Source organism: Diceros bicornis, chromosome 19 (assembly GCF_020826845.1).
Source record: "Diceros bicornis minor isolate mBicDic1 chromosome 19, mDicBic1.mat.cur, whole genome shotgun sequence".
Classification (NCBI taxonomy): domain Eukaryota; kingdom Metazoa; phylum Chordata; class Mammalia; order Perissodactyla; family Rhinocerotidae; genus Diceros; species Diceros bicornis.
This window is the reverse complement of record NC_080758.1, coordinates 32343193-32368598: the sequence shown is the minus strand read 5'-3', so window position 1 is coordinate 32368598 and position 25406 is coordinate 32343193. Positions and strand designations below refer to the sequence as shown.

Below are 25406 nucleotides of genomic sequence, written 5' to 3'. Positions count from 1 at the left end.
CTTTCACTTTTAAAAATGCTGATAGGACACACAAAAATACTAAACAGATGAGGGAGAGGGTCTTTCTCCGGCAGCTTGGTCTGTGGGACAGCCCCGGCCGGCCGAACGTTAACACGCCCGTCCTAGCAGCACCGCGCCTGCGTACTGCAGACTCTGAAGCCGCGGCGCCCTCAGCGAAGTGGGCGGGGGCTGCCCGGGCATCCGGGTCCCTCACCCCGCCCCCGCTGCATGAATGAGAGGCGCGGCGCCTGCCCCTCCCCCGCCGGGCCCGCCCCTCGCCGGGGGCCGCAGCGCTGAGTCCGCCGTCACCGCTTCAGCCGCGGTAAGTCCCGACGGACGCTCGCCGCCCCGCGCCCGGTGCTGACGGTCCCGCACGCCCGCTGCCGCTGCCGCCGCCGCCGCCGGCACTCCCGAGTAAGTGAGCGAGCGAGGGTGGGGGCTCCGAGGGCCGTCGCCCCCTGGCTGGGGCTGAGGGGAGCGGGCGTGTCCGGGGTCGGGATGAAGAGACCGCGGGCCGCGCCAGCCTCCCCCACGCACACTCCGGGCGCTCCGGCGGGGGCCAGGGAGGCGTGGGACAGCGGTCCCAGGCCGGGCGGATCGCCGAGGAGGGTCCGCCCTCGGCCGGAGGGTGAGTCCCGCACAAAGGGCGGCGCGAGGCTGTCACGGGGAGGTCGCAGAGGGAAGGTTCGCGGCGCCCCGCACGCCCCGCTAGCCCCTGGTCCGCGTCGGGTCCCCGGGCGTGGGAGGCGGCTGGGATGAGCAGGGAGGCGAGGACGAGGATGGCGAGGCCGGCTGCCTCCGTGTTGGCGATGGGAACGCGCCTTGGGGGGCGCGGCGTGGCAGTGTTTTCCTGGTCTCCATCTGCTCCTCCCCTTTCTTTGTGGCGTTTGTCTCGTGCCCGATTGTCACTGCGTGCATGGCTATGGTCTGGGGCGAGACCTCTCGCCATGGCTTACTCATTAATGAAAGTCAGGTGGCGGCCTCGTATCTGTGGGTGGGAGGCGTGTGTGCCTCCACAGGCCGGAGAATTAAGGACCCTTCTTTGTTTCCGGAGACCTAGCAGTGTGTGTGTCCTATGAAAACAGAGAATCGCAGATCGTTAAAAAGGTTAAGAGGAAAAAAGACGTGTTACTTCATCAGACCTTCACCCAATTCTGTCTCTGATGCTCTTTCAAACAGTGGTGGTTTTTTTTTTTTTTTGCTTCTTACTGGAAAACCAGCGGTTTTGTTAATTGAAAATGAATATTCTCATATCTGTATATTTAGAATACTTTGCTTTTTGGGTTTAGTTAATGGCAATATAGTACTTATATATGTGTTTATGGGAATAATCTAGTACATATAGGACACTGCTTTCTGAGTTTAGTTAATGATATGTCTGTTTGCTCATATACATGGCTATAGAAATACTCCAATATATGGTGCACACTGTTTTCTCAGCTCCTCAGTACAGGCAGATTTTGTTCCTTCCTGCCTCCCTGTGTTAATAGGAAGGTGGTCCAGCAGGCTCTCTCCACCTCCTTGCTTTTTTCTTTCTTAATGCTTTGGCAAAGGGTTTTATTGCATATTACCTGGCAGGCGCCCTTGCTTTGATCTGAATTTTCCTGTGTTCTGTCGTCTGGTGGTGCAGCCCAGCTCAATGGCTCCTCTTACAGGACTACTGGAAAACAGAACACCTTTTATCATTGTCCTCATCCTCAGAGAGAGAAGGAAGCTCTGCAGGTTCCCACAGACTTGGCTGGTTCGGTTGGTCGGACTGACTGCCTGACTTTGTTGTCTTGGTAAAGTTATGAAGAGTTAGAGTTGATGTAGATGAATCAAAAAGAGGCAATTGTAATAGCACCAGCTATTCCTTGCTATTTTGTTTGGACCTTTTTCTCTTTTTAAAACCAGATTTTATAATTTTAGAAGATTGTTGGCTGCATTTTCAGTTTCTTTTTTACCCTTATGATTTTGCAGTGATGGGAAATTAGTTAAACTTGGTTATAAGAAGCACACCTCCAAAATATATTTTTATTATGATCTTTTGATTCAAAATAATGGTGGTAAAAAAATTAAGAGGAGCTTATTGGATGATAAGAATACTAATTGAATTTGTTCAGTTTTAAGATTCTCTTTAAGATTATTTTTTAATCATGTGTATTTTAGTTCCTGGTAGTTTTCAGTGAAATATGAAATCTAAACTAAGCAGTCTTCCACAGCATCTATTTATGTAAATTCCCTCTGTTAAAAACACTTGCTTTTAATGTGAAGGGGAAATTTTCTATTGGTTGGATCGAGATCCTTTATTCTTAGTAAAATTCTTACCTAATGTTAGCATGGTCAAAATTTTTTTGGTAAAAGTTAAAATTAGTAAAAGTTGATTTTTCAAGTTGGAGAAATTTTGGTTTTATGATGTAGGATTTAAATAAATTTTTAATATCAATGAATTTAACTCAAAATAAGTTAACTTAAAGACAAGGACTTCATTAACTTCATTAAGTAGTGTCACTAATATTGAAGCAACCCCAATAACTTATAAACTGCCTGCATAAGATGTTTTTTTAGGAACCCCCTTAAAACGAGCCATAAGGGGAAGTCTTAAATAAACAAAGTAGTATAACCGGAATTATCACTGAAATAGGCTTGCATAGTACTGCAATATTGTGGAACTTTAATTTTGCAAGAGTGACTTAGCTATTGTTTGAATCAACAAAGGAAACTAAAAACATCCGGGCCTTGTTATTCAGCTGTTAATAAAAATCTTTACCAACCCATAGTTTAGCATTTCTGTAGTATGATGATTGAATAAAAATTCCAAAGTAATTTCTATATCATCAAGATAGATTAAATTATGTTAAATGCTGTTTTAGTAGTAGATATATTCTTTATATTCATTAGAAATACTACTACTGTTATGTTAGTGATGGTAATAGCATGTATGGTGACACTTTGTTACCCAAAGCTGGGATACATTATCCTCCCAACAATGTCTGATAACAAAAAGTAGAAATTTTTTTTTATTGAGCATTTTCTATCAATAATTGTTTTCTGTTTCCCATGGCAGTTTATTCTAAAATCAGTAATAAAGTAATGTTATTATAATTTATTAGCTTAAACTATATGAAATTGCCATTTTGTAGTTTGGGGAGTAGTCAGAAATCAGCAATTTCATATGGTTTAACCACTTTCAACTCTTAGCAGTTCCTTCTGGTATTTACCCATTCAAGGCTTGACTCCTGCATTTGTGCCCTCTCTCTTGCATTGTCTGCAACTCTCCAGGTCACTATGCATGTCAACATACACACATGCTCTGATATTGCCCATCTTTAAAAACAGAATAAAAAATTACAACAAACAACTTTCCTCTGACCTCCCATCCATCCCCTTCTGTTTATCTTTATGGTTAAATGTCTCAAAAGAGAGGTCTACATTTCCTCCCTACCTCCTCTGTAATATGTATCACTCTCTGAAATTCAGTTTTTGACTGGTTTTTTTGTATCTTACGCAGACTGGAAGGTCAGCTCCAGGAAAGCAAGGGCCCCATCTGTTCTGTTTACTGCTGTGTCCCCTAGGACAGCAACTGGCCCAAGTACCTACTCAATATATAGGCAAAAAAAGCACAACTGACATTTTAACCTGGTAGAATAGCTCTTGCTTTTTAAAAATTTCTAGCAAAAAATCAATTTTCATTTTTTTTAAATTATTCACCACTTTTTCCTACACTTAGAGTTGGAAAAATTATGAAGACCATATTAACGATTGAATTTTCCCCTTCATTACATTACATTTTTTTGTAAGTATAATTTAACACTGAAAGTCTTACACCTGGATTCTGGAGTCAGACTGCTTAGAGTTGAATTTTAGCTGTTTCACTTTTTGCCATGTGAGCTTGGGCAGGTTTCCTAACCTCTCTGGTTCCTCATCTGCAAGATAATAATAAGAACAGTACCCACCTCATATGTTTGTTGTGTGGGTCAAAAGAGAAAACAAGTAAGATGCTAAACTCAGTACGTGGCATGGGGGCAAACACAATGAAAAATGATTATAATTATAGTTATTATTTGTATAGCCTTGTTCAGTTTCTAATATTTGGTTTGACTTGGTCACTGTAATATTTTTATTTAGTTTTATGTGTTTTTCTGATCTCTTGCTTCTCTATTCTCCAGATTACCACATGTGATAGATTGGTAAAATCATCTACAGTTGACAGATGAGCACCCTATAGCACTTACCAGCAGTTTGGTCATTTGATAAATCATTTTGATCACTTGATAAGATTTTTTTGTGTGTGTGAGGAAAACCAGCCCTGAGCTAAGATCCGATGCCAATCCTCCTCTTTTTTACTGAGGAAGACTGGCCCTGGGCTAACATCCGTGCCCATCTTCCTCTACTTTATATGGGACGCCGCCACAGCATGGCTTAACAAGCGGTGTGTCGGTGCACGCTCAGGATCCGAACCAGCGAACCCTGGGCCGCTGCAGCGGAGCCCGCGCACTTAACCACTTGCACCGCCAGGCCGGCCCCAATTGATAAGATTTTACTGCAAGCCAAGTCCTGTTCTTTATTTGGCTTGCCCAGAGGTGAGGTTCCTTCTTCATGTTATTCTGCATTAACTTTTCTTGTTTCTGGAAATGAAACTTTTAAAACACCCAATATATCATCAATAAATTTTTTTTTTAAGTAGCTATAAGATAGTTTTTTTCATTTACTAGCTAGCTGGAAAGATAAGTATATGTAGCAGTACAAAGTCCACTCTAAGAGCCACATGATGGGTAAAGACACGCTCTGTAGAAGTTCAGAGTAGGGAGAGTCGTGTCCTGCCAGCCTTAAGGAGGATTCTTACAGCTTTTCTGCATGACAAATTGTCTGTTTTAGCCCATTCTCTTATTGTTTGTCTTGATTTTTGTTTTGAAAGTTTGCTTAATAATTATGGAAATAGCTTAGATTTTAAGGTAGATAATACACAAGCTAAAATTGAAAGCAATTTTTAATTTTAAAAATTGTTTCTCGAAGTAATTGACTTAGCAGTTACTCTGCTTCTTTCTTTTGTTATCTAGGTAGGCAGTGGGGACTCCTTCAATTATCTGAGCATTTCAGACATCAGAGTGTAGTGTTGGGTAAATTTAGGGTTCAAAAAGAATGCCAGATGGTGTGAAAAGAATCGTGAGCACTCCAACTAGTGCAGTCCATTGAAAGCCAGCTGGCTGAGCCTTGTCTGCTCTGGAGGTAGGAACCAGACACTTTGTTACATGCCAGCTGGCCCTGAAGTAGCTGGCCAGTGGCCTTGCTTTTGGTTGGCCATTCCTGAGAAAGCCAGCCTGGGCCCTCCATCTGCCCTGGGGACAGTCTAACACCAGAGAGTTGCTCTGTACCCCGACGGTGCTCCAGGGAGTTGAAGCAAACCTGAGTGGCAAGGAAGCCACTTTTTAGATAGCATTACAAGTGAACCTCACATTAAGTGGTGAATTTTCTCTGGAAAAGTGTAATGCAACTTGAATTTTTATGTTTTCAATGCTGTTAGGTGTATTAGAGTTGCTTACTACTAAAGTAACTATAGTGAATGTTTTTATATTGTAAGTAACTTCCAGTTTATCTGCTTTGAAAGTACCGGTTTTCATTTATTGACTTTGCTTAAAGTGAAGTTTGCCTGTTCTCTTTGTTGTCATCTTCTTCTAAAGTTTTGTCATTTGGGGGCCAGCCCAGTAGCATAGTAGTTAAGTTCCTACGCTCCGCTTCGGCGGCCCAGGGTTCAAAGGTTCTGATCCTGGGTGCATACCTAGGCATCACTTATCAAGCCATGCTGTGGCAGGTGTCCCACGTATAAAGCAGAGGAAGATAGGCACGGATGTTAGCCCAGGGCCAATCTTCCTCAGCAAAAAGAGGAGAATTGGCAACAGATGTTAGCTCAGGGCTAATCTTCCTCACCAAAAAAGATCAATAAAAATAAAAAAATAAAGTTTTGTTACTTGGGTTAGTAAAAGTTTTCATCTTGTCATAAAGCTTGCCTCTGTATAAACCTTAGCCTTCTCTAGAAGGTTAATTATGTGTATTGTCTTAAAATCTGTATATTTTGTCTATTATGTATGTTTTCCTAACTAGACAGGTGTTTATATCAGATACAGTTCTTTCTTTAGTAGACTTAATGTCATAATAATTTAATTGAGAACAAAGAAGTGCAATATGGCACTGCAGGTATAGTGAGCATTCATTTCATTTGATGATTGTTTATTGAATTCTCAAAATTAATACTTTACCACAGTCTATCAGTATGCTTTATGGTACCTTAAAAAAATTTTTTTTTTCAAATTTAGAGATTGAATGATGCTACATTACCTATGTTTCTTAAGTTTATCTAGGCATATCAAAAAATTACGAACTACCTGTATCTCTTTATTCTTCTGTCAACTCTGAGTGTGAAAAATTGTGATATAAACTTGAAATAGAATCTAGGTGCCATATCCAATAGGCTCTTCATCTTGGACTGAAAGAAAAAGTTTAGCAGATAATGAAACACCAAAGTATGAGCTAATGTAGTTTATGGGAAATGGGTGGGAAGGGAAATCAAAGGTGTAGACTTTCATTCTTTTCCTTTAGCACAAAAGAAATTGCGAAACCTCTTTGGAAATATGTTGGAAATATCATGCCTGGGTATAATTAAAATCTTTACTTACTGATTGTGCCTGAAAAAGAGGCCAGAAAGAATTTTTTTCGTAGTGAGAAAGGTTTCTTTTAATTCGTAGAACAGTATATCAAATAGCCAGCGGCAATATCGTACCCAGAAAATCATGTTTCACATTAGCTAACCTATTCTAAAAACATTTTATGCCAGTAGCTTTACATGCATTGCTTATTTGCTCCTTACAACAACCCCAAAGGGTTTTTTATGGATAATAAAAGGTCAAAGTAGCTTCTTTAGGTTCGCAAGGTCAAGGACCAGGTTTAGAACCCAGGCCTTCATCCTCCAACCCACCACGTCACAATTGACGTTGTCAACTTTCACAGGAATACAGCTCTTTACTATTCAGATGCTATCCTGCACTGGCACTTTTGGAAGACTGTTGATAAAGGAAATTCGGTGACCTTTGCAGAATAATAGCTGGAGAGATTTGGGAAGCATCTACACTTTTTATCTCTTCTGATGATGCTCTTGAATTAGCCATTGCAGAACTACTGCAGTAAATAAAAATGACTTGGTAGAATTAGAATGGGGCAGAGGGGCTGTATAGTTTCCTAGGGTTGCCGTAACTAATTAACAAAATTGGTGGCTTAAAACAACAGAAATTTATTCTCTCTGGAGGCCAGAAGTCTGAAATCAAAGTGTCAACAGGGCTGCTGCACTCCCTTCCAAAGACTCTAGGAGAGAATCCTTCCTTGCTTCTTCTAGCTTTTGGTGGCTCCACACATTCTTTCGCTTGTGGCTACTTAACTCCAGTTTCTGCTTGTGTCTTCACATGGCCTTCTCCTCTTTCTCTATCTTATGAAGACACTGTCATTGGATTTAGGGTCCACCTGGATAATCCAAAATGATCTCCTCTCCATATCCTTAACTTAGTTACATCTGCAAAGACCCTTTTTCCAAATAAGGTCACATAATCACATGGACATAATCTTTTGGGGGGCCACCATTCAACCAACTAAATGGGGTAGGAACTTCTTTGGTGATAATTTTCAGCTGCTGTGTCACACAAAATCCCAGATTAGACAAGTATTCAATAGACCATGATACAAAATGGGGAAAGGTATTAGAAGTATAGAAGGACAGAAACTGAAGTTCAGAGGAAGGTTTAGGGAACCAGGGTTTCATGGAGGTTATATTGTTTGTGACAGATCATGAAGGATAGATAGACTTTCCAGATGGTCAGGATAGCCTGGAGTGTACAGGTAGCAGAAGTCACAAGAACAAAGATAGGGAGGCATCTTCAGGGAACCATAACTAATGCATTTGACTAAAGTGTGGTACTTAGAGAAATAGTGAAGAATGAGGCTGAAAGGTCCAAGCCAATTCATGAGAGGCCCTTAGTGTTGAGTTGATGAATTTGTACTTTGTTTAGTGTTGCTTGTGCATGAGAACACTGTATTACAAGAGTTTCTAACCAGGGCCTTCACAGCTACAATAAAACCCTTTGAAAAAAATATGTAGTTTTTTTTTTTTTCTATAGGAGGATTTTCAGAGGGGGTCCATAACCCTAAAAAAAATGTTAAGAACCACTGCTCTATTAGAAATGAAATGTTGTTTTTTTTTTTAATAAATTTTTTAATTAATTAATTTATTTTTCCCCCAAAGCCCCAGTAGATAGTTGTATGTCATAGCTGCACATCCTTCTAGTTGCTGTATGTGGGACACAGCCTCAGCATGGCTGGAGAAGCAGTGCGTCAGTGCGCGCCCGGGATCCGAACCCGGGCCGCCAGCAGCGGAGCACGCGCACTTTAACCGCTAAGCCACGGGGCCAGCCCCTGAAATGTTGTTTTAAGCTTTGAAGATGTTTCTGGAAGCTTATTGATTTTCTGTTTGGTTTACTTTGAACTACTTGGAAGATGATTTGAATGTGGAGCTCCAAGGAACCTTAGTCAGTACTGTCTGTGGAATATATTGTGAATGTTGCATACTAAAAGGGAAAATACTATTTCAGGTGGGATGTGAGTGGGTCCTGGGTTCTTAGAAAAGTAATCAAATGATTACACAAAAAGAAAAACTCACAGTATTCAGTTCAAAATGCAGCTATGACTTATGTTTTCTGTGTCTCGGTTTTCTCTATTTCAGTTCACTACCACCATGCATTTGGAACTCCAGAATTATATAAACACATGACACAGTTCTGAGGGGAGGAAATGGACAGCTGCATTCCTAAATTTTTTTTAATGTATTCTGTAAAACTGCTTGTTCTCTACTGTGGGTTTTCAGTAGAATAACCTACTTCAGGAGTAAAACAATTTATTACATAGCTGTCTGACTGTCTTAGTCATTCAGGCTGCTGTAACAAAATACCATAGCCTGGGTGTCTTATAAACAACAGAAATTTCTCCCAGTTCTGGAAGCTGGGAAGTCCAAGATAAGGCAACAGCAGATTCGGTGTCTGGTGAGGGCCCACTTCCTGGTACATAGACAGTACTTTTTGCTGTGTCCTCACATGGTGGAAGAGGTGAGAGAGCTATCTGGGGCCTCTTTTATAAAGGCACTAATCCATTCATGAGGGCTCCACCCTCATGACCTAATCACCTTCAGATACCATTGCGCTGAGGATTAGATTTTGATACATGAATTGGAGGGGGACACAGACATTCTGTGTCTGTGTCCCCCTCCAATTCTGACCATATGATACAGTAGAAAATGGATATTTTCTGTATAACTCATTCAGTTTCTAAGTAATCAACTGCCATGTTAATTATTTTCATTGATCCGTTTATTTTCCACCTGAGATTAATGTTACTTAATAGATTTACCTGTGGTTTTCTTCAGGCTTCTCTGAAGTGAGGTTTTTCTTTTTAATTTTTTTATTATAAAAAACTGTAAATACACTCAAAAGTAGAGAGATAGTATAATATACCCCCATATGCCCAAAACTCAGATTCAACTATTATAAAGATTTTGCCACATTTGTTTCATTTATCCTTTTTTCTTTCATGTTTTTTTGTTGAGGTATTTTAAAGCAAATCACAGGCATTTCTGTATGTATACTCTGATACACTTCTGTGTGCATCTCTGAAAAATAAGGATGTTGTCTTATAGAACCAAAATGCCATTCTCACACCTAATAAAATTAACAGTTACTCCTTGGTATCATCTAATAGCTAGACCCCATTCAGGTTCGCCCAGTTGCCTCAAGAATATCTTTTTTAGGGATGATTTGTTCACACTGGGATTCAAAGTCTGTGGATCACATTTGGTCATTTTGTCTCTCATGTCTGTTTTGATCTAGGGCAGTTCTTCCTCCCTCCCTCTCTCCCCACCTTTTTTTTATGTCATGAACTAGTTGCAGGAAACAGGTCAGTTGTCCTGTGGAATTTCTCTCATTTAGGATTTGTCCGTTTGCTTCATTTTAGTGTTAGTTCGTTGCTCTGTTCCCTGCATATCCTTCAGATAGAAGTTAGCTCTGGAGGCTCAATTAAAATCAGATTTAAATTTTTTAGCAAGAATGCTTAGGAGATGTTTAATATTGCATCATATCCAGAGGCCTGTTGTGTCTAGCTACGTCACTTCTAGTGATGCTGAAAGACCCCACTAATGGTCGTGTCACTATCATTTATTTCATCCATTGTGGCAAAATGGTGATTTTCTTATTCTGTCATCTCTTCTATATTTATTAGCAGGAATTCTGTAAAGAAGACCTTTACCTCATCAACTAGGGCTGTTTGGGGTTATCCTGAAATACATTTTGTGAGAGACTGCTAAGTAATTTTATACTATTGTGTCCTTGATAAAAAATAATGAGTTTGAATCAGAATAAAAGGAATTGAGTTAATCTTTTGTTTTAATGAGTGTTACAATGAAATTCTGAGTACTGCAGCAAAATGTGAATGATTGCTTTTCTTTTACAGTTGAGATGTGTACTCCAATTGCTCTGAAAGTTAAAGATGGAGATATATGAAAGCCTTTTGTAGACTAGAATCAAAGAGTGGAGAGAAAAGAGCACTAGATTAGGATTAAAAAATTGGGGGATTTCCGGAGTCAATTTGGCCCAGCCCCTGAATGTCTAATCCATTCATCCTTCATAGACTGGGCTGTGTGTGTGTGTGTGTGTGTGTGTGTGTATGTGTGTTTGTGTGTCCCTAAAATATTGTCAGCATTTTCATGAAATTGTGTGTAAACTAAAGAAATCAAGGTTATGTATTATGGAATTAATGCTTAATATCTTTAAAGGCAGGGAGAATTCTTTATTGAATATCAGTCTTTTTATTTACATTGTACTTTATAGGAGAGAGTCCTTTGATCATTGTTTCTCATAGTACCTCTAGTTTAACTTTACATCTTCATATTTCTATTCTGTAAAATTACCAAATGAATTCATGCTGAATAAAGCTTTACTTATGTGTCCTGCTCCATCTTACCTTAAGCCAGTTTGTTTTTATTCATCTTCTGAACTCATGTCTTCTGGGGAAAGTAGACTTGATATCAAATGAAAATTAAACAGGTCACTGTTCTTAGCTTAGTGACCATCTCTAGACAGCCTCTAATTGTATTATTTGAGAAAGCCATTAAAAGTATGTGCTAGTGTGATTTCTCCTTAGGCAAACTCTTGCTATGCTTATGCTATTTATTTAAAAATAATAATACTGTAGATCTTTTCTGAAAGATAAAGAACGCCGTTATAAAAGGATGCCTCAAAATACCATAGATAAGATCAGTATACTTATTTTTAATCAGTTGAGCTAAGCATAAAAGCCAATTATTCCTCATCAGGACTCTAAAATGGTTTTAGTGCTGAAAATTACGTTTTCCTACCTGTTAAATTAAACAGCTGCTTGTAAAACATCTACTCTGTGCAAGTCATTACGCTAGGTGCTGAGGAGTAGGGTTGATTTCACTATTTGGATGAAGGTAGAAAGTACTTCTTTTTTTCAACAGGCCCTCTAGGAATTGTGTTTCAACTGTATTGCCTCCTTGCTCTCTTTTGATGCAACCAGAAGCCCCTGGGCTTGGCTCCATCGTGCAGCCTTTGTCCTGTTTCCTTGTTTGTTAAGTACTGTGTGGACTAGAAAGTGGTGGAGTACAGGGATTAGTGGGGTTGACGCTCTGCTCTTTGGAAGCCACAAAGCTTGTACATTCTCCTTTCTATCCTCTGCCAGAAACAACGGTGGTTTTTGTCTTTTTTAGGAATATTTCAATTATTTCATCCAGTATGCTGCTTGGATTTACCATCTTACCTTTATTCATGGCAATAAATATTTATTGAGTATCTTTTAAGTGCCAGATATTGTTCAGTCTGAATTTATAGAAATCCCACATCTTGTGGTAAGAAACTCTTGTTGAATAACTCTACTACATTTAATGAAGTTAAGATATAGTTCACGTCTGAATTTATTAGGTCTGAGGTTGTGATTTTAATATTCTTCATCTGACATTTTACATATGATCTAACTTAAAAGTTCCTATAAAGCTGAAGAAAACTGGCTCCTCATGAGGAATTTCAACACTTTCTTCAGGCTAAGATAACTAACCACAAATGCAATGAAATCAGTGGAGCCTGTATTTAGATTTTATTCAGACTAACTTCCAGCTCTTAAAAACTCAAGCATATATTTTTGCACAGTAAGTTACAAGTTTATTTTCATAAAGGCAAAAAAGAAGTAGGATGATGTAGTGAAAAGCATGTGGGATTTAAGTTCTGGCCTTACTATTTGTTAACTGTGTGGCCTTGGTGAATCACTACCTCTCTTAGCTTCAAATGGAAGTAATTATAAAGGAATGCTTCAGAGTTATTGAATTTATTATAATTGGATAACTTCAGAGTTATTATGAGCATAGTTTATCTCCTTTGATAAAGTGCCCTCATAATGATTGTCGTTGTTAGGCGAGGGATGGAACAATGGAAAGAGTGAACACAAGAACAAACAATCTTTCCTACATCTCACTTCTCTCCTTTTCATAAATATGAGACCAGTTATGCTGCCAGCTTAGCCTGGCTGCCAAGCTGTGGCTGGTTAGAGGTTCCATTCCAGTGGTGGTCAGATAGTGTAGAAAATTGTGTCTACTTAACTGCACTACAAACTTTCTTAACTTTTTACAAGATTCTGGATATATCATTTCTGATTGTTGTCTTAAGTCAGTTCTCTTTTTCCTTTTATTTTAAATAGCTTTATTGAGAATAATTTGTATCCCATATAGTTTACTCATTTAAAGTATACGATGCAATGGCGTTTGGTGTATTGACAGAGTTGTGCATCCATTATCACAATCAATTTTAGAACATTTTCATTATCTTTATCCCGAAAAGAAACCCTGCTCTCCTAGCCATCACTCCCCAATCCTGCTGCCCCCCTCCCTGCCCTAAGTCATCACTAATCTACTCTTTCTGTCTCTATAGATTTGCTTATTTTGAGCCTTTCACATAAATGGAATCATACAATATGTGGTCCTTTGTGACTGGCTTCTTTTAGCTAACATAATATTTTCAAAGTCTATCCATGTTCTCTTTTTGTTATATTAAGATTCTTAGGGGCACACTGACGTAGGCTGTAGGAAGAAGAGATGAAGTGACATTTTTTTTTAATAAAGAAATTACCTGGTGTCCCATGACTGGTTGTCAGTCACAAATGATGAGAAAAGCCCTATAGACAGTTACTATAGCTGCAAACCAAAGAATGGTATTCCAGTATAGAATGTGGAAAAGATGCATGTCCCATAATTCTTTTTAGCTGAACTTGTGTACATGAATAATGTCATTATTGTTGGGATATCTTTCAATATGGATAATAGTGAGGTGTAACTTTCTGGGACTATTGTAACTAAAACTGTTGCACCAGTGTCATTTTATTTACCATTTTCCTCTTAGAACTAATTTTCCTGCTAAGTGTTCTGCATAACTCAGACATATTATATAATGCCTGTGGTTACATGCTACATGTTACATGCTAATGTCTGTGGTCAAATGCTACATTTTTTATTTTTATGTGAGCTTGATGAGCTAAATGCTAGATATTTTATTTGGGGATAACCAATGATTGTATATTAGTATAAATGAGTTGTTGCAAACAGGATACATAGAAACAATCCTCAGAGCTTATTCCCTCCAAATTTGTGGATGTAGTTAAAAAAAAATAATAAAGCCCACCTTTTGACTTTGAAAAACCCAGCCTCTCTGTGTCTCAAGTTCTTCCTCTGTAAAGTGGGGCAACTAGACTGATATCTAATTAGTGCTGAGGGTCTTTAACTCTATGGTCCTGTGAAGGTAATTGGTAAATGTATTACTGATGGTCCCAGACTGCTTGCTACATCACATCAAGAAGATTGCCTTGTAATGTGGGGTTTCCTGTGTTCTAATTAGTTATGTAATGTGATGTCATGACAAAAGGCTAACATATGTGTAGTCTTAGCAAAGATCATGTTTTTCTGAACTAGAATTAGGATCTATGGTCTGATACTCCAAATGCTCTGTTAATACAAAATAATTTAAGATAGTACTCACCTAGAACATCTGTATATTAGATAGATAGGTTCAGCTGTTAGTGACAGAAAACCCGAAACAACAGGTCATTTAAAACAAGATTAAAATTGCTCACTCGTGTAAAAGTTGGCACAGGTCTGGTATGGAGTTTCATGGCATCATGGACCTTTTACCAATTATCCCCTTTTCCCTCTTAGCACTCTACTCCCTTCTTGTGTGTAAACCATATCCCTATTGAGGAGGATGGTGGAATACACATTATAGGGAGCAGGATGGAGAAAGGGGTAAAGCAGAAGGTAGAAGGCACCTTTGGTGCTCTGTTAAGCATAATTCCTGGACACTTCCACGTGCATCCATGGCATTGGCCAGAACTGAGACATGTGGCCATGCACAGCTGCAAGGAAAGCTAGGAGGTGTGGCCATGTGCCCAGCTAAAAATTCTAATTACAGTGGAAGAAAGGGAGAAAAGATATTGGGGGGTGAGGAGTCTCTGCTACAATCTGGTTAATGATAAACCAAAGGGGAAACCAAGAGGCATTTGCCATTATATCTCTTACTCTAAAGAAGGAGGGTTCTGTGTTTCTAGTAGCTGATATTGGTTCTCTATATGGAAATGTCCTTTTAGAGGAGAAGAGCTGACATTGTAATGGAAACATCTCTTAAGAATATGTCATTCTCTTTTCTGTAATTGGGTTAGTGCATGGGATCTTCCATGAGAGAACTGCCAGATATATTTCCTGGTTTGAATTCATGAGTTGATTTTATGATTTATGAGCCAGTCTCTTGTGAGTTTAGTGAGTGTGAATTTTTCCCACTGAGCCTAGTAGCCCCTGGGAAAACTGATCAAGCAGAGAATAGACCCAGTCCTAGATGTACAGTGACCTTACTGAGAACGTAGACCTTGTAAGGCTTCATCTGACCTGAGCCACCCATCTCTCATTTCTGATCTTGAAGGGGGAAGAAAAATCACAAACTTGTATGATCTTTAAAATATTCATCTATAAAATCAAAATAATAGTGCTTTGCATGATGAAGATAAGTAGTGGTCTTGTCAAATGTTTTTATACAGGATAGAGCTTCCAGGGCTGATGATATGGCAAGTCTTGACTCTTAAAAACCTAGTTAGAGGAGAATTATTCACTGTTCTGGAATGATTGTGACCTTTTCAGAATTTTTGAAGACATAAAACTAGCAGAACCAGACTCACCCACCAGAATATTGAAATAACATTTCATCTGTGCCATTGTCTCAGCTGTCCATTGTCTGCCTAAAATCATCTTAAGGATGAACTCTTCCCATATCTTTCTTAAAAGAACAAAGTGATCTCAGTAGACAAAGGAGGGACTTTGAGGCCATGCTTAGGACTATAATACATAGAAATTTAAGGTAATTATCCCCAGTATCAATCTACCAGGCAACCTGCACACTTTGCTGGATTCATAACTATTTGAGGTTTGCTGAGTTAGTCATAAGCATCTTAGATGCTGTTTTATGGTTTTATAATTATTCTTCTACAAAATTAAGATCCAAAAACTGATAGGCTTTTGATTTACACAGGTTAGCCATCTGGAAATTGTTGTTGAAGAAATGTAGCTAAACTAATGCCTGTTTGCCAAAATTCCCTGCTCTGAGTCACTTCAGAAAGGAATCTACTTGCGGCCCAGGCTCAGAGATTTGTATCTGAACCAGAGTGGCCCAGGGAGATGTGGCCCAGGCCCAAATTATCCCTGACTCAGGAAAATTCAGACACCAACCCTAGTGTCAACCTTGCACCAAAGAACCAAAAGAGACCTTGATGATGATAAGCATTCACTATCAGGCACACCCCCCAGAAATAGATGTAACTATCCTCATTTTACACATGAGGAAATTGAGACTTGCTTACAGTCCTGGTGGCGGGAGTGGCTAAGCTCCAGTCTGCAGTTAATGCCTGGCATCTTTCGTGGAGCCCTCTGATTTACCCTCGTTTCCTGGCTGATGCATTTCTAAACCACAGAGACATTGTTTTCTCTCATTTTTAAGGCTGTACAACAACAGAATCTTCAATTTTTCATTTGTTAGCTTGGTCTTGTTTTACCACTTTAGAAGTGCTTGTGGTTTACTGAACTTCCTTGTTTCAGTTTTAATACATGTAACTTATGCCTTCTAATCTTTCCTCTTCAGGGATTCTAAGCTCCTGTAGGAATTCTGCAAAACCAGTATGCTTTCTGGTAATTGAGAATTCACCAGTAAAGTCCTGGAATTAATGTGCTCAACCCAGAACTCTCAAGAATAGGAGATAACCTATTGAGGTTTATAGAGGACCCTCTTGCCACTTCTTCCACAGTGACTTGAACAGGGTCTAGAGATTGCACCTTCCCAAGTGTTCAGAGTTTGAATTAGAGTCACCTACAGCTCAGCAATTTTTATGCTACAATTTAGAAAAGGGAGTTCATATGCAGAGGAAATTTAGTGCCTTCTAATAACCTTTTGTATACTTAAATTTAGTTATTAAGTTACCCTGTCTGTAAACTGAACAAACTCAAGTCCTTTAATTTAAAAACAAGTTAATCTTTCATGACAGCACCGTTAAACAGATTTGTATTGATTTCTGTCTGATACCCTGTGCATTTCCAGGGAATTATAACTTATTGTTGGTTTATTTTCTATGGACAGGTGCCCTAAATACAACTGACCTGTTCAGATTATCACAGCCAACTTTTCTCTTTATTTAAAAAGTGGCTCTTTTTTCTGTCTTTAGGGCCATTCTGGCTCTTTATTTCAGGATGTTTTCTTGGTTATCGCATAGACCCAGCAATTCCCAAGGCAGGTTTTCGATATTCAAAGCTGTTTCTAGAAATGCCATGACATTTTCAGAATAAAATAAACCTTGATTAATTTTAATTTAAAAGATGTAGTTCTTTGTCACAGATTGGAGAAGACTAAAGAGACATAAGTAAATGTGATGTGGGATCTTGGGTTGGATCCTAGAAAGGAAAAAAACATAATGGAAAAACTTGTGAAATTTGAATAAAATCTACGGTTTGGTTAATAGTATTATACCAGTGTTGGTTTCCAGTCATTGTAATATGGTTGTGTAAGATTTTTAACATTAGGAGAAGCTATGTGAAGAGTATGTGGGAACTCATGCAACTTCTCTGTAAATTTAAAATTATTTCAAAGTTAAAAGTTTAAATAAATATATACACTCTGTTCCAAATTGTTTGGGAATTATGATGTTGGCCTTTCTTGAGGCTCTGTAAGACAATGAAGATGACCCGGGATGCATCCGCATACTCACTGCCCACAGGAACCAGTCACGGAAATTGTTTCATTTGTGCGTTCGTCCATTCAAACTCTGCCAGTCTGCTGCAAGCTTACTAAGGTCCGTGGAAGGCAGCAGAATCTCATGGGAAGAGTGAGGAATTTGAATTCAGATGTGGGTTTCAGTCCCTCTTCTATCACTCACTAGCAGTTTCTGTTTGGGCAACTGACTTGACTTTTCCTTTTGTTTTTTTTTTTTTTTTTTAATTTTATTTATTTATTTTTTTCCCCCAAAACCCCAGTAGATAGTTGTATGTCAGAGCTGCACATCCTTCTAGTGGCTGTATGTGGGACGCGGCCTCAGCATGGCCAGAGAAGCAGTGCGTTGGTGCGCGTCCGGGATCTGAACCCGGGCCGCCAGCAGCGGAGCGTGCGCGCACTTAACTGCTAAGCCACGGGGCCGGCCCTGACTTGACTTTTCAATTTTTTCATCTGAATATGGAGGAGTATAATACTCATCCCACAGTGATTATAAGGATTAAATGAGATTTTTGTATGTGAATGCTAGTCATAAACTCTAAAACACTATGCAAAATGTTCATTTTGACTAATATCCTAAAGAATTGTTTGAAAAAAAAAAGATTCCCCAGTTTCAGGGATTATGTTAGGCTGGCTCTTCTGAAGTGATTTTTTCCTGGATTAATTGTATTGCTGCATTGAGTGCAATCAAAATCCCTAAGTGATGTATTGATAATTGTGTTTATGATATTTTGAATCTTTTATCATTAACAGTTCAAACTTTAGCCAATATTACAAATAAACGCAAAGCAGTAAGCTGAGCATTATCATCAATTTAATATAGAGATTTTACATGCACATGTTTTTTACTTACTTAAGCCAATGTCTGGCCCTTTTGCTTTGGAAGCCATGACACTAGGAAGAGAATTTCACATATGAAAGCCCCATATTTGTTAGTTTTCCTGAAATTTAAAGCCAAAGCCATCAATGGAATCTGTGGAGCTATTTTCAAGAAAGACCCTAGAAAGATACAATGTCCAATCTACCAATTATATAAGATTTATAGCCTTGTAGTTTGCTTCCAAAAGTAGATTATTCTATAACTAATTGAAAACAGGAAGCTCAGTCAAAATATTTAAGTAGTGCTGCCAACTGTGACAAAATTTTTTTATTTTTTTGTTTGTTTTTTTGTGAGGAAGACCGGCCCTGAGCTAACATCTACCAATCCTCCTCTTTTTGCTGAGGAAGATTGGCCCTGGGCTAACATCTGTGCCCATCTTCCTCCACTTTATATGGGACGCCGCCGCAGTGTGGCTTGACAAGCGGTGCATCGGTGCGCGCCCGGGATCCGAACGGTCGAACCCTGGGCCGCCGCAGCGGACTTAACCGCTTGCGCCACTGGGCTGGCCCCCAAAATTTTATTTTTTTAATTTTACATCTGAGAGATGTAAAATTGATTTCAGTCCGTATTTCAGATGGTTAAATGCTCTGATTCAGTGCCTGGTGAAGGACTGCTGTGTGGCTTCAACCAGATCTTTATTCTTCCTGCTGTGTCCACTGTCTGTTGATTTTGCTGCTTCACTAAAGCAGTCTCACGTAGATCAATCAGGTTCTTTTTCAAAAATCCCAATCTAAAGCCAAGACCAAAAGGGGTCAAAGAAATAGAAGATCTTCTAGTAAAGTCAGAGCTGCTCATCAGTAGTCCTAAAGTGCTTACCTTTGAATCAAGAGAAGTATTAAAAAGAGTAATTGTTACTGAGTTGGTGAAATGAATGAATAAAATCTCAGTCATCCTCAAGGAATGCATTTTCCAATTCAGTAAAAAGTAGTTTATTAGGACTAGATGGAAATTTCCTTAATGTGATAAATGCGTGTGTGTGTGTGTGTGTCAAGCAATACACATCCTATTTACTGATGAAATAGCAATCCCATTACATTAGGAATAAGACAAGAATGTCCATTATTAACATGGTTCTAGAGATATTAAACAACTCAGGGAAGAAGCAATTTATATATAATTGTAAAGGAGGGATTAAAGTCATCATTAGATAATTACCTTATCTAAGCAAATGTTGATTTAAGACGGGATATTTATGAAACATCTAATAAACCTTGTAGAAAATTTTCCTCACCAAATCTATCCAAAAAAGGCCAGGGTTTTCAACCAAGTCTTTTAAATAAGAATCAAATTTGAAAAATTCTTACAAATCTTTGCAAAGAACACAGGGAACCTTTTTTCTATTTCCATTTACAATTAAATTTTTATCTTATTTTCTTGAATAAGTAATATGTGCGCATACTACAAAATACCAAAGGTATTATAAACAAATATTATATGAAAAGTCAGTCTCCTCCCAGCCCTATCAGAGGCAATCACTGGTACCCGTTTGTTATGTATCCTTCCAGAGACTTTCTAGGCATATACAAAGCTAGCTTCTCTCTTAATTCTTTTTACGTTAATGGTATCATGCCACATAAGCTGTTCTGTACCTTGTTTTTATTTTGTTTACTTAGCAGTGTTATCTTGGAAACTGTGCCGCATCAGCACATATATAGATCTACAACATTTTTTTAACTGAAAAATATTAGATTATGGTGATATACTAGAATTTAACCAGTTACATGTTTAGGTTGCTTCCAACCTTTTGCTATTACAGGTAAGGCTACAAAGAAGACCCTGGTACGTATACGTCTTTGAGTACATACGCAAGCACATTAGAAAGATAAATTCCTAAATGTGGAATTGCTGCGTCAATGACTAAGTCCATATATAATTTTGCTAAGTTGCTCTCATGGAGGCTGACAGTTTTACTAGTTGACAACTTTAGTAATAATGTGTGAGAGTGCTTTCTGCCACTAATGGGTAACATCAACTTCATATGTTAGATTTCTATGTGAATTTGGGCTGCTCTTCAACTTTCTCGTATCTGCCAGGATAGGCTAGGTTATGCCATAGTAAGTGTCTCAAAATCTTAGTTACTTATAACAATAAGGAATTTCTTTCCTTTTGGTACATGTCCATCAAGTGTTGGCTGGGGCTTCTGCTCCGTATCTCCTCACTCAAAAACTTAGGCAAACAAGGATGCCACCATCTTGAATATTGCCGATTGTCCTGGCTAAGAGAAAGAGGGCCCTGGAGAATCTCACACCATTAATAAAATGTTCAGCCTAGAAGTGACGTACATCAGTTCCCTTTACAACTCGCTGACAAGTATTCATCATATGGCTCCATCCACTATTATGGGTCCAAGAAGTATAGTTTTACGTGTACCCAGAAGATGGAAAGCTAAAAACATTTGGCAAAAAGTCGCTGTAACTAACTACCCTATCTCTATTAACCATATCCTGTTAATCTGTCTGTCAGTTCATGTGGTAGTAACACAGGTTTTTCTTTTTTGGAAAATTTCTGGCTATTCTCTCATTTTTATTTTTTCTGTTGAACTAGAATTAGCTTCTCTAACCACCTTTCCCCCTCCAGAAAAAGCCAAAATCTGTCAGTATTTTTTTATTGTGTCTGCATTAAATTTATTGATTTAAAGAAAACTGGCATCTTTATAATATTGAGTTTTTACAACCAAGAGACAGATATATCTTTTCAGTTATTCACATCTTTTGTATCTTTCATATTTTCCTAGTGTAAATTGTATACATTTATTAATAAGTATTCTTTTTTGTTGTTCTTTTAATGGGATTCTTTTTTATTTTACTATCATCTGCAAATAAGGATAATTTTAATTTCTTCTTTACAATCAAGTTGGTTTCTTGAAGAGACAGAAAAGATATAACCATTTCTCAAGTAACATAGCTTATTACCCAATCAAAAAATTTTTCAAAAAATTTTGTACTATAGATTTTTCTTTTCATAATCCTTCTTTATATTAATCCCGGTAAATAAGTAGATTAACATTACAGCAACAGTAAGTACAGTTTACTCCAGCAACTGGAAGCACTTACCAAATTTTTAAGAATTATATTTGTTTTGTGCTCTGCAAGTGTCTATTATGCCCATCTGTACAAGAACCAGAAGGTGATGAGCCATTAATGTAGAATAAGATCTGGCTCTAGAGAAAGAGGCTCACTGGCCCCTTCAACAAACTTGAGAGATGTTGAAAATTAAACATCCGCAGGTAATTAGAGTATGGTTTTGAGTGACATAGGCATTGCTGTCCTATTGCGTTTTGATTTCCTTTGTTGTGAGAAGAAACATGTTGTTTTGTTGGGGGGAAATATCTGCTTTTTTCTAAAATTAAGCAGGTATTGTATTACACCTAGGGTTTATTTCATGTTGAGGATGAGAACTGCTCATTGCTCCTTATTTCTTTTCCCTGCCTTTGTGTAATTATGATGTGAAGTTCAACCTGAGAGTGTTTTCCTCTCTCACAACTTGTCTTTCATTTCATCCTTCTTCTATCTCAGCATTACTCTGTGCTCTTTTTCCTACAGCCCAGACTCTTAAGAGTTCTGTCCTTAATCACAAGACTGTGAATTAAATAGAAGTCAGTAGTTAAATACTATAAGCAGATTATTTGTGAACTTCTAGTGCATGTATGCTTGTGCCTGGGATAGAGGTCAGAGGGGAATGTGCGACATCAAATTTGAATCCTCACCATCGTCAAGGTGAAGTCTCATAAAGATATGATGGAATGATTTAAATTGAAAACAGAGACTTTATTATTACACAAAGATGGAGGAAAAGTGTTTATGGAGCCAACACAGAATAATTACTGGGGATGTGACACAGTAAAAATAGACCCACCAAAATAACAAACATCTGAAATAAAAAATGTTTAAGAAAGCAAACTTCAATTATGTTAAACAAAACACCTCAGATAGCACCTCAGGCTTCATTTTAGAACTTTGGCAACACCAACCAAGGGGAAAGCTATGTACAAAGCCAGGGAAAACAGTAGCGGTAGAAGAAATGGAAAAAAAACAAACTGCAGAAAGAATGGAATTGTGAATAATAGGGCTGAAAAGGGTAAAAGACACAGAGTATTAAAAGGAACTGGTTAGAATTAAAAGCAGCAACCCTCAAGCACGGTGATAAAAAGTGTAAAGAAATTTACAACATCCCTTAAGGAAAAAAATGGCATCAAAATAACGAGGTAGTCAGTAAAATTGAGGCTAAATGGAAATATCCAGATTAAAATAGATGGAATAGACAAATAGGTTATGACAAACGCTGTAGACCTAGTTTTTGCTCCTGCAACTCTCCTCTCAATAATGGGGCAGGGGTGGGGTGCAAATAGGAGGAAGCCTTAGTAAAGGAAAAATTGAAGAAGTTATTGTAGAGAAAAATAGACCTTTGCCTACAGATTGAGAGTTTGTGGAGTACTTATTTTCCAGATTTGGCGCTTAAAGACAGTATACACACATACCTTCTTAAGTAGTTTCTTAAAACTGGAAAAAAGGAAGAACTGTCCTCTGGAGAATAAAAGATAAGAATGACCTCAGACTTTGCAACTCAAACAATAGAGAGAAGGTGCATTTAGAGGAATGTTTACAGAATACCGCCACTTATCTTGCCTAGCTGTCTGCCTTTTGAAGATAAGATTTTTGAACCCTGATATCTTGAAAGAATTCTCAATAGCTAAGTACCAGAGAAGATTATAAAAGACTGGGAATGCAGAGGAAACTTCTGAAATGTCAGTGGTAGAGACTGGAGCACTTTGAAGGAAGTGAAGTATTATGCAGGAGTGGCAGCTTAGGTACTCAGGCACAGAACATCTCAGTGCAAGATCTCCACCCAAGGTGCTGCATTTGGAGGTCTGGGTCTCTACACATACAGAAATACAACCTTACCTTTCTCAGGGATAACCAGGCCCTAGGAAAATCTTGCTAACCACAGCTCACAAGATTGCCAATGTATAGATTGGTTATGAGAAATAGAATTTTCAGATGAACGTTGACTAGGCATGAGTAAAATTTTTGAATTCTTTCTCGTAGGTAAGTCACGTGGGGAAAACAATTAAAATCAGTGTATAACTTCGGTGGATTTAGAGTTAGAAGAAAGGAATGTAAGTGTGTTTTTCTGCTAAAGAAGTGTTTTTCTGCTAAACTTGAAGTATTCTTCCCTGGCAAATGGATGCTTTATGGGGGATCTAAGTGTTTGACACTGACTGGTGCACTCTGGATACAGCAGGAAATGTGTGCTTAATTCTATACATATAGTCTATGCTTCTTTACAGACAGACTTCTACTAATACCTGCCTTTAAATCGTTTAATACCGTTGTCTCTACCAGGTTTTAGGTGCAGATGTAGACAACTATTGGTCAAATACATCACTGACTTTTTACTTTAAATTCAAAAGATACAAAAGGATATGTACGTATAATGAAAAGACTCTGTCCTCCCTAGGTTTCTCATCCTCTCACCAAAAGCAGCTGTGTTATCAATTTCTTGGATATCCTTCCGGGGATAGTTTATGCATATTCAAGCAGATTCCTGTATTCTTTATAGTGGTGAAATCTACAAATCCAACTGGTAATAGATGTGTTTGCAATTTTATTGGCCTCTGGCATGGTGCAGAGCAGTCAGCTATGGGCCTAGCTGCAGAGGCTCCACATCTACCTCTGACTGTTAATACAGACATAGAACCTGCCATCTAGTGCTCTTGGGCTCAGTTATTGCAGGAGGGCCAGGTACTGGCCAGTCAGTGAGGCCACAATGTGGCTCAGCAGCTGAACCTCGGTCACAGGTCTGAGAGTATGATCTCTTCTGTAATTGGTTCCTGTACTCTAACTGAATAAAACAGGGATGTATCCTGGTTTTCTCATATTTATAATTTGTTCTTGAGACCACCTTTGGTTATGTTAGGAAACAAAAAGATTGTTATCTCCTAAAGCACGGACAGTATTTGGGCACAATCCTATTTGGACAGGGTCTTGAGAGACAACTTGCCAGTTTGCTATTTTGTTGTCACAAAGATGAGCTAGAGATCAACTGGTCCAAAAAGGACAAAAGTTATATTTGGTGATATGTATTTTTTATAATTATTTTAGATGATGTATAAATAAAAAGCCCATATAGAAAGTCACTATGTTTAGTTGTGTTGGTGTATATTTTACAGCTAGTTTTTCTTGGAGTGCTCACTGCTCAGAGCTGAGTTTTCTATGGGTGCTTTATTAAGATTTATTTTTATGCAGGCAGTTAGTTGCACCTGCCCTAAAAATTTTTTCCAGGTTAGGCTCCAAAATAAATATACAAAAAGCGCTAGTTTTTTTCTATGCCAAGAATAACGAGCTTAGAAAATATAACGAAAAAAAAGATCCCATTCATAATAGCAACAAAAATATATATAATAACAGGGAATAAACTAAAGAAAATTATAAAACCTGTATGAATAAAGCTATATAAATCTACTGAGAGGCATAAAATAAGACTAGAATAAATGAGACATATCATGTGCCTGGATATAAAGACTCATTCTCCCTAAAATAAGCTATAAATTTAATATACTTTCAGTCACCTTCCCAGCAGGATTTTTTTAACTTGTTTATCTGAAAAAAGATTGTGTCAGAATAGCCTTGAAAATATTAAAAAGGAAGAATAATGATGGAAATTATTCCTTATTATGTATGAATTGTTGATATGCTAAAGTTATATTAAAACAAAACTTTGAGTGCTGATGTAGTACATCATTGACAGAAAAAAGGGAACAGACTACAAAATCCAGAAACAGACTTAGGCATATGTAAAAAGTGACTCTGTGAAAAAGGTGAAATGTTAAGACAGTTGAGAAAGAATTTTATAAATGCTGTTGGAAGAAGTGACTAACCATTTGCAAAAACAGTTTTAGGTCTTTTTTTCCATGTCAGAGATTCAAGATGGATTAAACATTTAAATTTAAGATGCAAAACCATGTAAATATTAAGAGTATAAGTATTTCTGTAATCTGGTGTGGGGAAAGCAGGGGCACAAACTCAGTGCCAACACAGCTAGGTAGGAAATTGAATCATCTGAGTATGCTGGGTAGAAAACAAAATCATGCAATCCTCATTTTCTTTTATTTTGATTTTTTTTGATAGAGGTAGAAATATTTATCTTCTTTGAGAAAAATA

The 25406-nt window shown here is 38.2% G+C and overlaps 1 protein-coding gene across 1 annotated transcript in view; it reads left to right on the top strand.

Moving 5' to 3' along the window:
* Positions 1–330: 330 nt before the first annotated feature.
* The window catches only part of RNF24 (ring finger protein 24), a 75099-nt gene continuing 50023 nt past the window's right edge, over positions 331–25406 (top strand). Inside the window, exon 1 of the mRNA XM_058563138.1 lies at positions 331–414. The gene's annotated coding sequence lies outside the window, so the exon portion shown is untranslated. The remainder of the gene's footprint in view (positions 415–25406) is intronic.